The sequence below is a fragment of the Balaenoptera physalus genome, assembly GCF_965194825.1.
Source record: "Balaenoptera physalus genome assembly, chromosome: 7".
Lineage (NCBI taxonomy): Eukaryota > Metazoa > Chordata > Mammalia > Artiodactyla > Balaenopteridae > Balaenoptera > Balaenoptera physalus.
The window spans coordinates 72,715,472-72,726,747 of record NC_138886.1 but is presented as its reverse complement, the minus strand read 5'-3'; the positions used below and the strand labels follow the sequence as shown (position 1 = coordinate 72,726,747).

The following is an 11,276-nucleotide window of genomic DNA, read 5'->3' as shown; positions in this document are numbered from 1 at the left end:
AAAGATCCCCAGTTGAGGCCAAGGTGAAGGAACTGAGGCCATGAAACTTGCTCAAGATCACAGAGCCAGGAGGTGGTAGAGGCCAGGAGAGATGCCACTCCAGGACAGGACTCCTCCCTGCAGCTTCATTCAGGCCTTCAAAGGGACACTGCTTAGCCACGTCTCTCTGACCCACAGCTTCCATCCTGACCATGACCCCAGCCCTCACCTCAGTGCCCTCCCCACACCTCACACTCTCGGCTCACAGCCCACCGTGAGCTCCGCGCTCACAGGTAGTGGAGCCGCCCCAGAGAGCTTTCTGCAGCTCCGTCCTAAAAAAATAATAAAATATAAATAAATAAATACTGTTGCGAGTCTGCATTGCTAGGTCCATGAAAAAAAGGCAGACAGTGCCCCTGCCCTCATGTAAACTCATTCTGGAGTTTATATTCAGAAAATACATCTTGCTCCTAATAACAGTATATTATGATAAAAAATAAATAAGAACAAAAAACAAAAAAGGGATGGAAAAGAAGGATAAAACAAAGTTTATTGGTTTTCTATGTGAGAAGAAAACAATAAAACATTCTTTAAAATTTTGCTGCTGTTTCAGATCATTTTGTTTAGTTTAGCAGCGACATGTGACTATGTTTCTCTAATTCTCTAGTCCTCTAATCATATGTCTAATAATTGAGTAGACATACGTCAACATGACCCTGAAAAATATGGGCAGGTTAACCCTATAATAGATCACACAGATTCAGAATGGCACTGGAAACATTAATCCTTCTTCCAACAAGTATTTTGACTGTCTTCTATGTTGCAGGTATTCTTCTAGTTCTGGAAATTCAGCAGTGAATAGCACCTTGTCATCTTGAAGCATAAGGCTTGGTGTTTGACCTCAAAAGCCAGTCAATGACCTGTGGCAGAGACTGTCTTTAGGAGACTAGCAGAACCAGTATAAACAGTAGCCTCCTTCAGTGACATCACTTTCATCCCCTCCCTTTTTTCCCATACCTCCAGATACAGAAGAGTCATAGAATGCTAGAATTGAAACGTATGTTAGAGTTTTTCTAGATTATGTATTCTAATGCCTTTTATCTGTAGATGTGTGAATGAGGACCAGAGGTTTTAATTAACATCCAAAGATTATTCAGTAGATTATGATAATGACAAGACATTAGAAAACTATTCCTTCTGTGTATGCATGTGTGTATACAGGTATGTGCTAAGGGAACAAAGATCATGTTGGCTCAAAAACAAGTAACCCTCTCCACTTCCTTAAAAACTATTTTCTGCATTTTTCCCAGTAATAAACTTGCTATCTTACTGTTCAGATGATTTCTCATTTATCACTAAATTCTCCTCTGAGCTCTCAGACTTAGCAAACATTGAAAACCCTGCAAAATTTTTTCATCTCTTGATGTCCCTTCCATAAAGTAATTAAGATAATTCATTTTCTCCCATATTTTCCATACCCAGAAAATGAGAATCAAATGTAATTTTTAAAACTCAGTAAAAAACCCTTCGACTTTCTCTTTTATGATTACCTGTTTTTTGATCCTCTGCAAAATACAAGGCAAACTTCCAACACAGACAAGTTAATGTTATATCCTAACTATATTTACAATAACTCAGTCATATTCATTAATACAAAGGTAGTGAGAAGCCCTCACATTTAGTCTCAAACAACATGAGGTCATGAGTATATGAGGGAATCATGTACTACTGGTCATTAATCCTCATTTCAGAAATTACATTTGAAGATTTAATTCTCTCTTCCTATGTCTAGACAGGCAACCAGGAATAATCTTTTCATCTTTAATTGCATTTACTCCTATGACTTCATAAAAGGGACAATTCTCGTCGCTATTTGCAAGAGAAAAAAAAAATCATATATAATCCTCATCATCACGTTATAGTTGTCAGTAACCTCAATATCTGGGCCTCCATGGGAGACATCAAAGACATATAAAACAAATAAAAATCATACCCTTAATAAAAATCTATCCTTAATAAAAATCATAGTATTCATCAAGAAATTGTTGATTATCTGCTCTGATTACAAATGAGTGCAATGCAGTTTTCCCTCAAGCAGCTTAGCTTCTATGTAAAGATAGAAGGTGTATTACTCTGCTAGGGCTGCCATAACAAAATATCACAAATTGCATGGCTTAAACAATAGAAATTTATTTTCTCACAGTTCTGGAGGCTGGAAGTCCAAGATCAAGGGGTCATCAGGTTGGGGTTTTTCTTGAGGCCTCTCTCATTGGCTTGCAGGTGGCCACCATCTCACTGTTTCCTTACAGTGTCTTTCTTCTGTGCACATGCATCCTTGGTGTCTCTCCATGTATCCAAATGTCCCTGTCTTACAGAGACACCAGTCAGACTGGATTAAAGCCCACCCTAAAGACCTCATTTTAACTTAACTACCTCTTCAAAGGCCCTGTCTCCAAATACAGTCACGTTCTGAGATACTAGCAGTTAGGACTTCAACATGTGAACAACACATGGCATTGTATACAAGTGTAATAAAACATAATATACTACAGTAACTCAAGAGAAGATGCTGGCTGGTACACTGGTAAGGCTCTGCACCAGGTAACAGAGCAACTGGCAAGGAAGGGAAATAACATTTACTGATTACCCATTATGTGACAGTATCTGTGTTACATACTTTTTTTTCCACGTATGCATTTCGTTTTAATAAATAGAGCATATTCATGGCTTAGATCTTAAATCATATTACAGACAAACACTTCTAGGCCCAAACAGCTAACAGCGAAGCTGCTACTGCTGGAAGGAATGCGGCCCCACATGCACTTGAAATCCAAAGAGCGGTGACCTGACCCTAGAGCCCACCACACACCGCCCCTCTGTAGGCTGGACGCTGGACCAGAGGAGAGCAGGAGACTCAGGGACATTCATGCACCCACCATTTGACCCCTCACCTTCGTGCTGCAGAACCAGCGGGAAGTTGTGTTACTGTCAGATAAGCTAGAGGAAGGTTTCCTGATCATATTAAGTGAAGCTCTCCCATTGCTACCAATCAGCCAGGGGCGTTAGCTAATAAAGGGTATCCACTGATAAATACAGAATATGAGAACAGCAAGGAGGAAGCTATACAGGTCATCTTGTTTCTTCAAATGTCAGAAGTGTCCACGTCACAGCAGTGGATGGACACCACCTCCCACAGGCATAGTCCAAAACCTTCCTGTTGGCGTTTGCACCAAACAAGGCTCCCCGCGCTTCTGGCATCATCTACTGGGCTATGAGGTCCAGCCAGCTTTTGAAAGTATTGGAAACCTTGATTTTGCGATCCCCATTATAGATCTCAACCTCGCCAGCTATTTCCTCAGGCAGGTAGGCCTCCTGATCAATCTGGACATCAACATCTCTTTCCGTGGCGATTTTGTACATACGGATTTGCACTGCAGGCTTCACCAGAGGGAAATCTTATTTCTTGCAACGAACAATCATTCCGGGCTCCAACAGCTGGTACAAACCCTGGAGGACCATTCCATCCAACAGTACTTGGTACCTGGTTGCATCTTTTACACTTTTGCTGAGTCTATGTTTTGCTTCATTTAGTAGGTCTGTGGTAAGATCATCCATCTCTTGCTCTGAGGACTTTGAGCCTCACTTGATTTATCAAGTTGGACACCAGAATTTTCTTCTGTTGCTCAATCTGCTTTTCTTTCTTCTCATAGTATTCCACAGTCTTCAGTCTTTGGGTTTGCACAAGACAAACTTTCTCAATGTTGAACTCTTCCTCTGCCTTCACGTCTATTTCTTCTGCTTCCTCATTGGCTTCTTGTTCAATAAAAGCCATTGTGTGCTTAACCTGCTTCTGCACATCGGCATTGCTGAGAGCCATGGTGCTAGTGACGCAAAGAGGCGGGCAACTGGCCGGAGCTCAGGCCTCATACGGGCAGCTGGCAACCGGGAGAGGAAAGCTGGCACGGCTTCAGGCCTCCTCTGTTTTGCTGTGCTATGTACTTAACATGTGCTATCATGTGTAAAGCCTGTGGAAATCACAATCCAACCAGTTATCCCCATTTTATAAATGAGAAAACTGAGGCTCCAAGAGAGCAAAAGACTTCCCTAGGTAATGCAGCTGGAAGATGGTGGACCCATTTTAAGAATTTAGGTGTGTCATCAATGCTTATCTGCCTTCCACAAGAATATAGCTCCTCCCTGGTGTTAGTCCTGGTTCTGCTACTCACTAGTTTTTCTTGGACACCTCACTTACCTGAACTGGAATTCAACTTCCTAATCAATAAACTAAGAAGTGTCTTCATCCACTGTTTTCATAATTCCTTATTATATTGTAAAGTATTATAACCCATTATATGCACTTTGGAAATTAGGGAAAAAACTAAATGCAATACGCCACTCTAATAAAAGCACCATAAATCTTTTGGTAAGATTCCCTTCTGGTCCCATCCTCCCAAACATAGGTAGGTACAGTTTCCTTCTTGCATCACTTCATTTTTAAAGAAAAGCAAGTGGTCATCTCATGATGAGACTCAGATCAGATTAGCAAAATAGAAGAAGAAGAGAGACAAAGAGAACAATGACATTCTACGAGCCCCTTCCTCTTAGTTATTTAGAAGGTTTCTTTGTCTGTGGATGCCTATCCATGAGGCAGGACTGACCTGTGTCACTTATACACAAACACACACACACCAGCTTTATGAAAAAACAAACTGAATGGATTCTAAGGGCCAAGAGGAAAGAGCCTAACCATGAGGGAATAGCCAAAGGGTAAAGACAAAGGGACATTAAGTGAGGGGGAGAAGAGAGCAGCCGGGACACAATAGACTCCTTGATCTCCATCCAAATGAACTCATAATGAACCTAAAAATGACTTGAGGCAAAAAGCAAAGAACTGTATTGCACCATTCTCTGGCCAATGTGTGTGTATTTGATCATTTAAGACTTTCCAGCAATGGACTGTATACCCTTCCAAAAATTAAGGGCATGATAGAGTGGTTATATATCTTGGAGACTAGGAATAGATACATACATATATAGCAAACATACAAGTATATATACAAGTTTTTGACTTGCCTCTGCTTTTGTCATTTAGCAACTCATACGCATATTTAATATAATTATATAGTCTTCATAACCTTGATTTTAATGCCTGCATAATGTCCAATTGAATAAGTATACCAACCATTTTTCTTAGTCATTATTCTATTTTTAGACCTTTGAATATTTCCACCTTGTAGCTGTGTGCTCAGTGAGGCAGTCTATAATTTTTAAGAGAGAAAAATATCCTATAAAAGTTGTTAGGAGTTCCTTGGTGAACATATCAGTTATCTTAGAGAGAACCTCAGTTTGGGGAGGGTAAAATGAGTGACACTTCAGTTTACAACATAAAGCAGCAAGCAACCCACCCAAGAATATTGCAGATTTTTTAAAATGTATGAGTTTCTAGGATTTAAAATACAAGTAATTGCTGGAATTAGGCAGCACTTCTCTCCCACAAAGCCAGGTGCTCTAAAACTTTATGTAGGAACAACAAGTCTTTTAAAAGAAGAATCTCACTGTGTCCCAGCTTACCCTTCCCCCTCCCCGTGTCCTCAAGTCCATTCTCTAGTAGGTCTGCGTCTTTATTCCTGTCCTGCCCCTAGGTTCTTCATGACCATTTTTCTTTTTTTTTTTTTTTTTTTAGATTCTATATATATGTGTTAGCATACGGTATTTGTTTTTCTCTTTCTGACTTGCTTCACTCTGTATGACAGACTCTAGGTCCATCCACCTCACTACAAATAACTCAATTTCATTTCTTTTTATGGCAAAGTGAGAGAGTGGCATATACATATATACACTACCAAATCTAAAACCAGTAGCTAGTGGGAAGCAGCCGCATAGCACAGGGAGATCAGCTCAGTGCTTTGCGACCACCTAGAGGGGTGGGATAGGGAGGGTGGGAGGGATATGCAAGAGGGAGGAGGTATGGGGATATATGTATATGTATAGCTGATTCACCTTGTTATACAGCAGAAACTAACACAACATTGTAAAGCAATTATACTCCAATAAAGATGTTAAAAAAAAAAAAAGAAGAATCTTTCCCTAGGAAGTTTAATGTTAATGGAATCTGCCTTTATGGGAAAGTATAGGTGTCCCAAGAGAAAATCTCCTAGAAAAAAAATGTGATACTCTGTACTAGCGAACGAGGCCAACCTCAGGCTCTAGAATGTTGTAGGGAAGGGCTGGTTCTGCAGTGTTTGGCTGATACTGGCACAGCCACTATAATGTGCCTTGAGAATAACAGCTGGGTATATGCGCTGAATGAGCCGGTCACTAAGAATTGTAACGTCTGGGAACCAATACCTACTTTGATGTGAAGCAAACACATTACAAGAAGAAGTGTCTTCTCTCCCTGCACACGAAGAAACAATTGCCAAATTGGCAACAGCTGGGTTCCTTGTTTGTCATGATGATTCCAGCAGTGTTCAAGGTCGTGATTTTGGACTTCGTATTTTCAGAAGTAACTCCATATCACAGTGACAGTAGTATCAGCCACAGAGAACAGGTCCTTTGATGAGGTAAATAGATTTTTTACAGGTCTTTTTCAGTGAAGTTATAATAACAAATACTTTGGACTAAATAAATATTCCTGGAGACCTTGAACTTAACTTGAGAGAGGAGGTCTGGGAAGAGGAAGCAGCACAGCAGCTCAGGTTCGTTGAATGTGAATGTTTACAGGAAATTTGACCTTATTTTGTACTCTTAAACTGGTAAAGCAGGACGCAGCAGCTTCACTCTTAAAAATGGCAATGCAACGAGCATCTTCCAAAAGACTCTGCCTAATGTTTTTTAATTTGCCTTCATGATAAATTCCCAGAAGTTTATAAAACTAAATTACTGTAATTTCTAGGTGTATAAAAAAATGTAAAGCCAAATAAGTTGTAAATATGGTACATGCCAAGGTTCAAAGAAAGAGAACAACTGAGTTAAAGAATAAGAAGAAACATGCCTTCATAGAAAATGGGAAACTTGAATATAGATAATAATGGAAGATTTAGAGTACAGTGAATAGAAATGGTGAAAATGTCACATCTCACTAGAACATTCATTCATTCATACAAGTAATTAGCACTATTACATGCCAGCAATTGTTTGAGGTACTGGGGGGACAAGGAATCATGCTGATTTCAATTAAATAAAAAGTTGGCAAACAAAGAGAACTTCAATTAGTGTGTTCATTGGTCTTTCCTCTTGCAGGAAAATATATATACATATATATTTTATATATATAAAATCTTATTTAGAGAAGCAAGAAGAACTACAATCCTGCAGCCTGTGGAACAAAAACCACATACACAGAAAGACAGACAAGATGAAAAGGCAGAGGGCTATGTACCAGATGAAGGAACAAGATAAGACTCCAGAAAAACAACTAAATGAAGTGGAGATAGGCAACCTTCCAGAAAAAGAATTCAGAATAATGAGAGTGAAGATGATCCAGGACCTCAGAAAAAGAATGGAGGCAAAGATCGAGAAGATGCAAGAAATGTTTAACAAAGACCTAGAAGAATTAAAGAACAAACAGAGGTAACTGAAATGAAAACTACACTAGAAGGAATCAATAGCAGAATAACTGAGGCAGAAGAACGGATAAGTGACCTGGAAGACAGAATGGTGGAATTCACTGCTGTGGAACAGAATAAAGAAGAAAGAATGAAAAGAAATGAAGACAGCCTAAGAGACCACTGGGACAACATTAAACACAACAACAATCGTATTATAGGAGTCCCAGAAGGAGAAGAGAGAGAGAAAGGACCAGAGAAAATATTTGAACAGATTATAGTCGAAAACTTCCCTAACATGGGAAAGGAAATAGCCACCCAAGTCCAGGAAGCACAGAGAGTCCCATACAGGATAAACCCAAGGAGAAACACACTGAGACACACAGTAATCAAATTGGCAAAAATTAAACACAAAGAAAAATTACTGAAAGCAGCAAGGGAAAAATGACAACATACAAGGGAACTCCCATAAGGTTAACAGCTCATTTCTCAGCAGAAACTCTACAAGCCACAAGGGAGTGGCATGATATACTTAAAGTGATGAAAGGGAAGAACCTACAACCAAGATTACTCTACCCAGCAAGGATCTCATTCACATTCGATGGAGAAATCAAAAGCTTTACAGACAAGCAAAAGTTAAGAGAATTCAGCACCACCAAACCAGCTCTACAACAAATGCTAAAGGAACTTCCCTAAGTGGCAAACAAAAGAGAAGAAAAGGACCTACAAAAACAAACCCAAAACAATTAAGAAAATGGTCATAGGAACATACATATCAATAATCACCTTAAACGTGAATGGATTAAATGCTCCAACCAAAAGACACAGGCTCGCTGAATGGATAAGAAAACAAGACCCATATATATGCCGTCTACAAGAGACCCATTTCAGACCTAGGGACACATACAGACTGAAAGTGAAGGGATGGAAAAAGATATTCCATGCAAATGGAAATCAAAAGAAAGCTGGAGTAGCTATACTCATATCAGATAAAAGAGACTTTAAAATAAAGAATGTTACAAGAGACAAGGAAGGACACTACATAATGATCAAGGGATCAATCCAAGAAGAAGATATAACAATTATAAATATATATGCACCCAACATAGGAGAACCTCAATACATAAGGCAACTGCTAACAGCTATAAAAGAGGAAATCGACAGTAACACAATAATAGTGGGGGACTTTAACACCTCACTTACACCAATGGACAGATCATATCCAAAATGAAAATAAATATGGAAACAGAAGCTTTAAATGACACAATAGACCAGATAGATTGAATTGATATTTATAGGACATTCCATCCAAAAACAGCAGATTACACTTTCTTCTCTAGTGCGCACAGAACATTCTCCAGGATAGATCACATCTTGGGTAACAAATCAAGCCTCAGTAAATTTAAGAAAATTGAAATTATATCAAGCATCTTTTCTGACCACAACACTATGAGATTAGAAATCAATTACAGGGGAAAAAAACGTAAAAAACACAAACACATGGAGGTTAAACAATACGTTACTAAATAACCAAGAGATCACTGAAGAAATCAAAGAGGAAATCAAAAAATACCTAGAGACAAATGACAATGAAAACACGACAATCTAAAACCTATGGGATGTAGCAAAACCAGTCCTAAGAGGGAAGTTTATACCTATACAAGCCTACCTCAAGAAACAAGAAAAATCTCAAATAAACAATCTAACCTTACACCTTAAGGAACTAGAGAAAGAAGAACAAACAAAACCCAAAGTTAGCAGAAGAAAAGAAATCATAAAGATCAGAGCAGAATTAAATGAAATAGAAACAAAGAAAACAATAACAAAGATCAATAAAACTAAAAGCTGGTTCTTTGAGAAGATAAGCAAAATTGATAAACCATTAGCCAGACTCATCAAGAAAAAGAGGGAGAGGACTCAAATCAATAAAATTAGAAATGAAAAAGGAGATGTTACAACAGACACTGCAGAAATACAAAGCATCCTAAGAGACTACTACAAGCAACTCTATGCCAATAAAATGGACAACCTGGAAGAAATGGACAAATTCTTAGAAAGGCATAACCTTCCAAGACTGAACCAGGAAGAAATAGAAAATATGAACAGACCAATCACAAGTAATGAAATTGAAACTGTGATTAAAATTTCTTCCAACAAACAAAAGTCCAGGACCAGATGGCTTCACAGGTGAATTCTATCAAACATTTAGAGAAGAGCTAACACCCATCCTTCTCAAACTCTTCCAAAAAACTGCAGAGGAAGGAACACTCCCAAACTCATTCTATGAGGCCACCATCACCCTGATACCAAAACCAGACAAAGATACTACAAAAAAAGAAAATTACAGACCAATATCACTGATGAATATAGATGCAAAAATCCTCAACAAAATACTAGCAAACAGAAGCTAACAACACATTAAAAGGATCATACACCATGATCAAGTGGGATTTATCCCAGGGATGCAAGGATTAGTCCATATATGCAAATCAATCAATGTGATACACCATATTAACAAACTGAAGAATAAAAACCATATGATCATCTCAATAGCTGCAGAAAAATCTTTTGACAAAATTCAACACCCATTTATGATAAAAACTCTCCAGAAAGTGGGCATAGAGGGAACCTACCTCAACATAATAAAGGCCATATACGACAAACCCACAGCAAACATCATTCTCAATGCTGAAAAACTGAAAGCATTTCCTCTAAGATCGGAACAAGACAAGGATGTCCACTCTCACCACTATTATTCAACATAGTTTTGGAAGTCCTAGCCATGGCAATCAGAGAAGAAAAAGAAATAAAAGGAATACAAATTGGAAAAGAGGAAGTAAAACTGTCACTGTTTGCAGATGACATGATACTATACATAGAGAATCCTAAAGATGCCACCAGAAAACTACTAGAGCTAATCAATGAATTTGGTAAAGTTGCAGGATACAAAATTAATTCACAGAAATCTCTTGCATTCTTATACACTAATGATGAAAAATCCGAAAGAGAAATTAAGGAAACACTCACATTTACCATTGCAACAAAAAGAATAAAATACCTAGGAATAAACCTACCTAGGGAGACCAAAGACCTGTATGCAGAAAACTATAAGACACTGATGAAAGAAATTAAAGATGATACCAACAGATGGAGAGATATACCATGTTCTTGGATTGGAAGAATCAATATTCTAAAAATGACTATACTACCCAAAGCAATCTACAGATTCAATGCAATCCCTATCAAATTACCAATGGCATTTTTTACAGAACTAGAAGAAAAAAATATTAAAATTTGTATGGAGACACAAAAGACCCCGAATAGCCAAAGCAGTCTTGAGGAGAAAAAACGGAGCAGGAGGAATCAGACTCCCTGACTTCAGACTATACTACAAAGCTACGGTAATCAAGACAATATGGTACTGGCACAAAAACAGAAACATAGATCAATGGAACAAGATAGAAAGCCCAGAGATAAATCCACGCACCTATGGTCAACTAATCTATGACAAAGGAGGCAAGGATATACAATGGAGAAAAGACAGTCTCTTCAATAAGTGGTGCTGGGAAAACTGGACAGCTACATGTAAAAGAATGAAATTAGAACACTCCCTAACACCATACACAAAAATAAACTCAAAATGGATTCGAGACCTAAATGTAAGACCGGACACTATAAAACTCTTAGAAGAAAACATAGGAAGAACACACTTTGACATAAATCACAGCAAGATCTTTTTTGATCCACCTC

General features: G+C 38.4%; 1 pseudogene across 1 annotated transcript; it reads right to left on the bottom strand.

Annotated features, from left to right (window-relative positions):
* Positions 1–1,995: 1,995 nt before the first annotated feature.
* Positions 1,996–8,129, bottom strand: LOC309664748 (V-type proton ATPase subunit E 1 pseudogene; annotated as a pseudogene). The gene has a single exon. The product of its transcript is annotated as a V-type proton ATPase subunit E 1 pseudogene (transcript).
* Between the last annotated feature and the right edge of the window lie 3,147 nt (positions 8,130–11,276).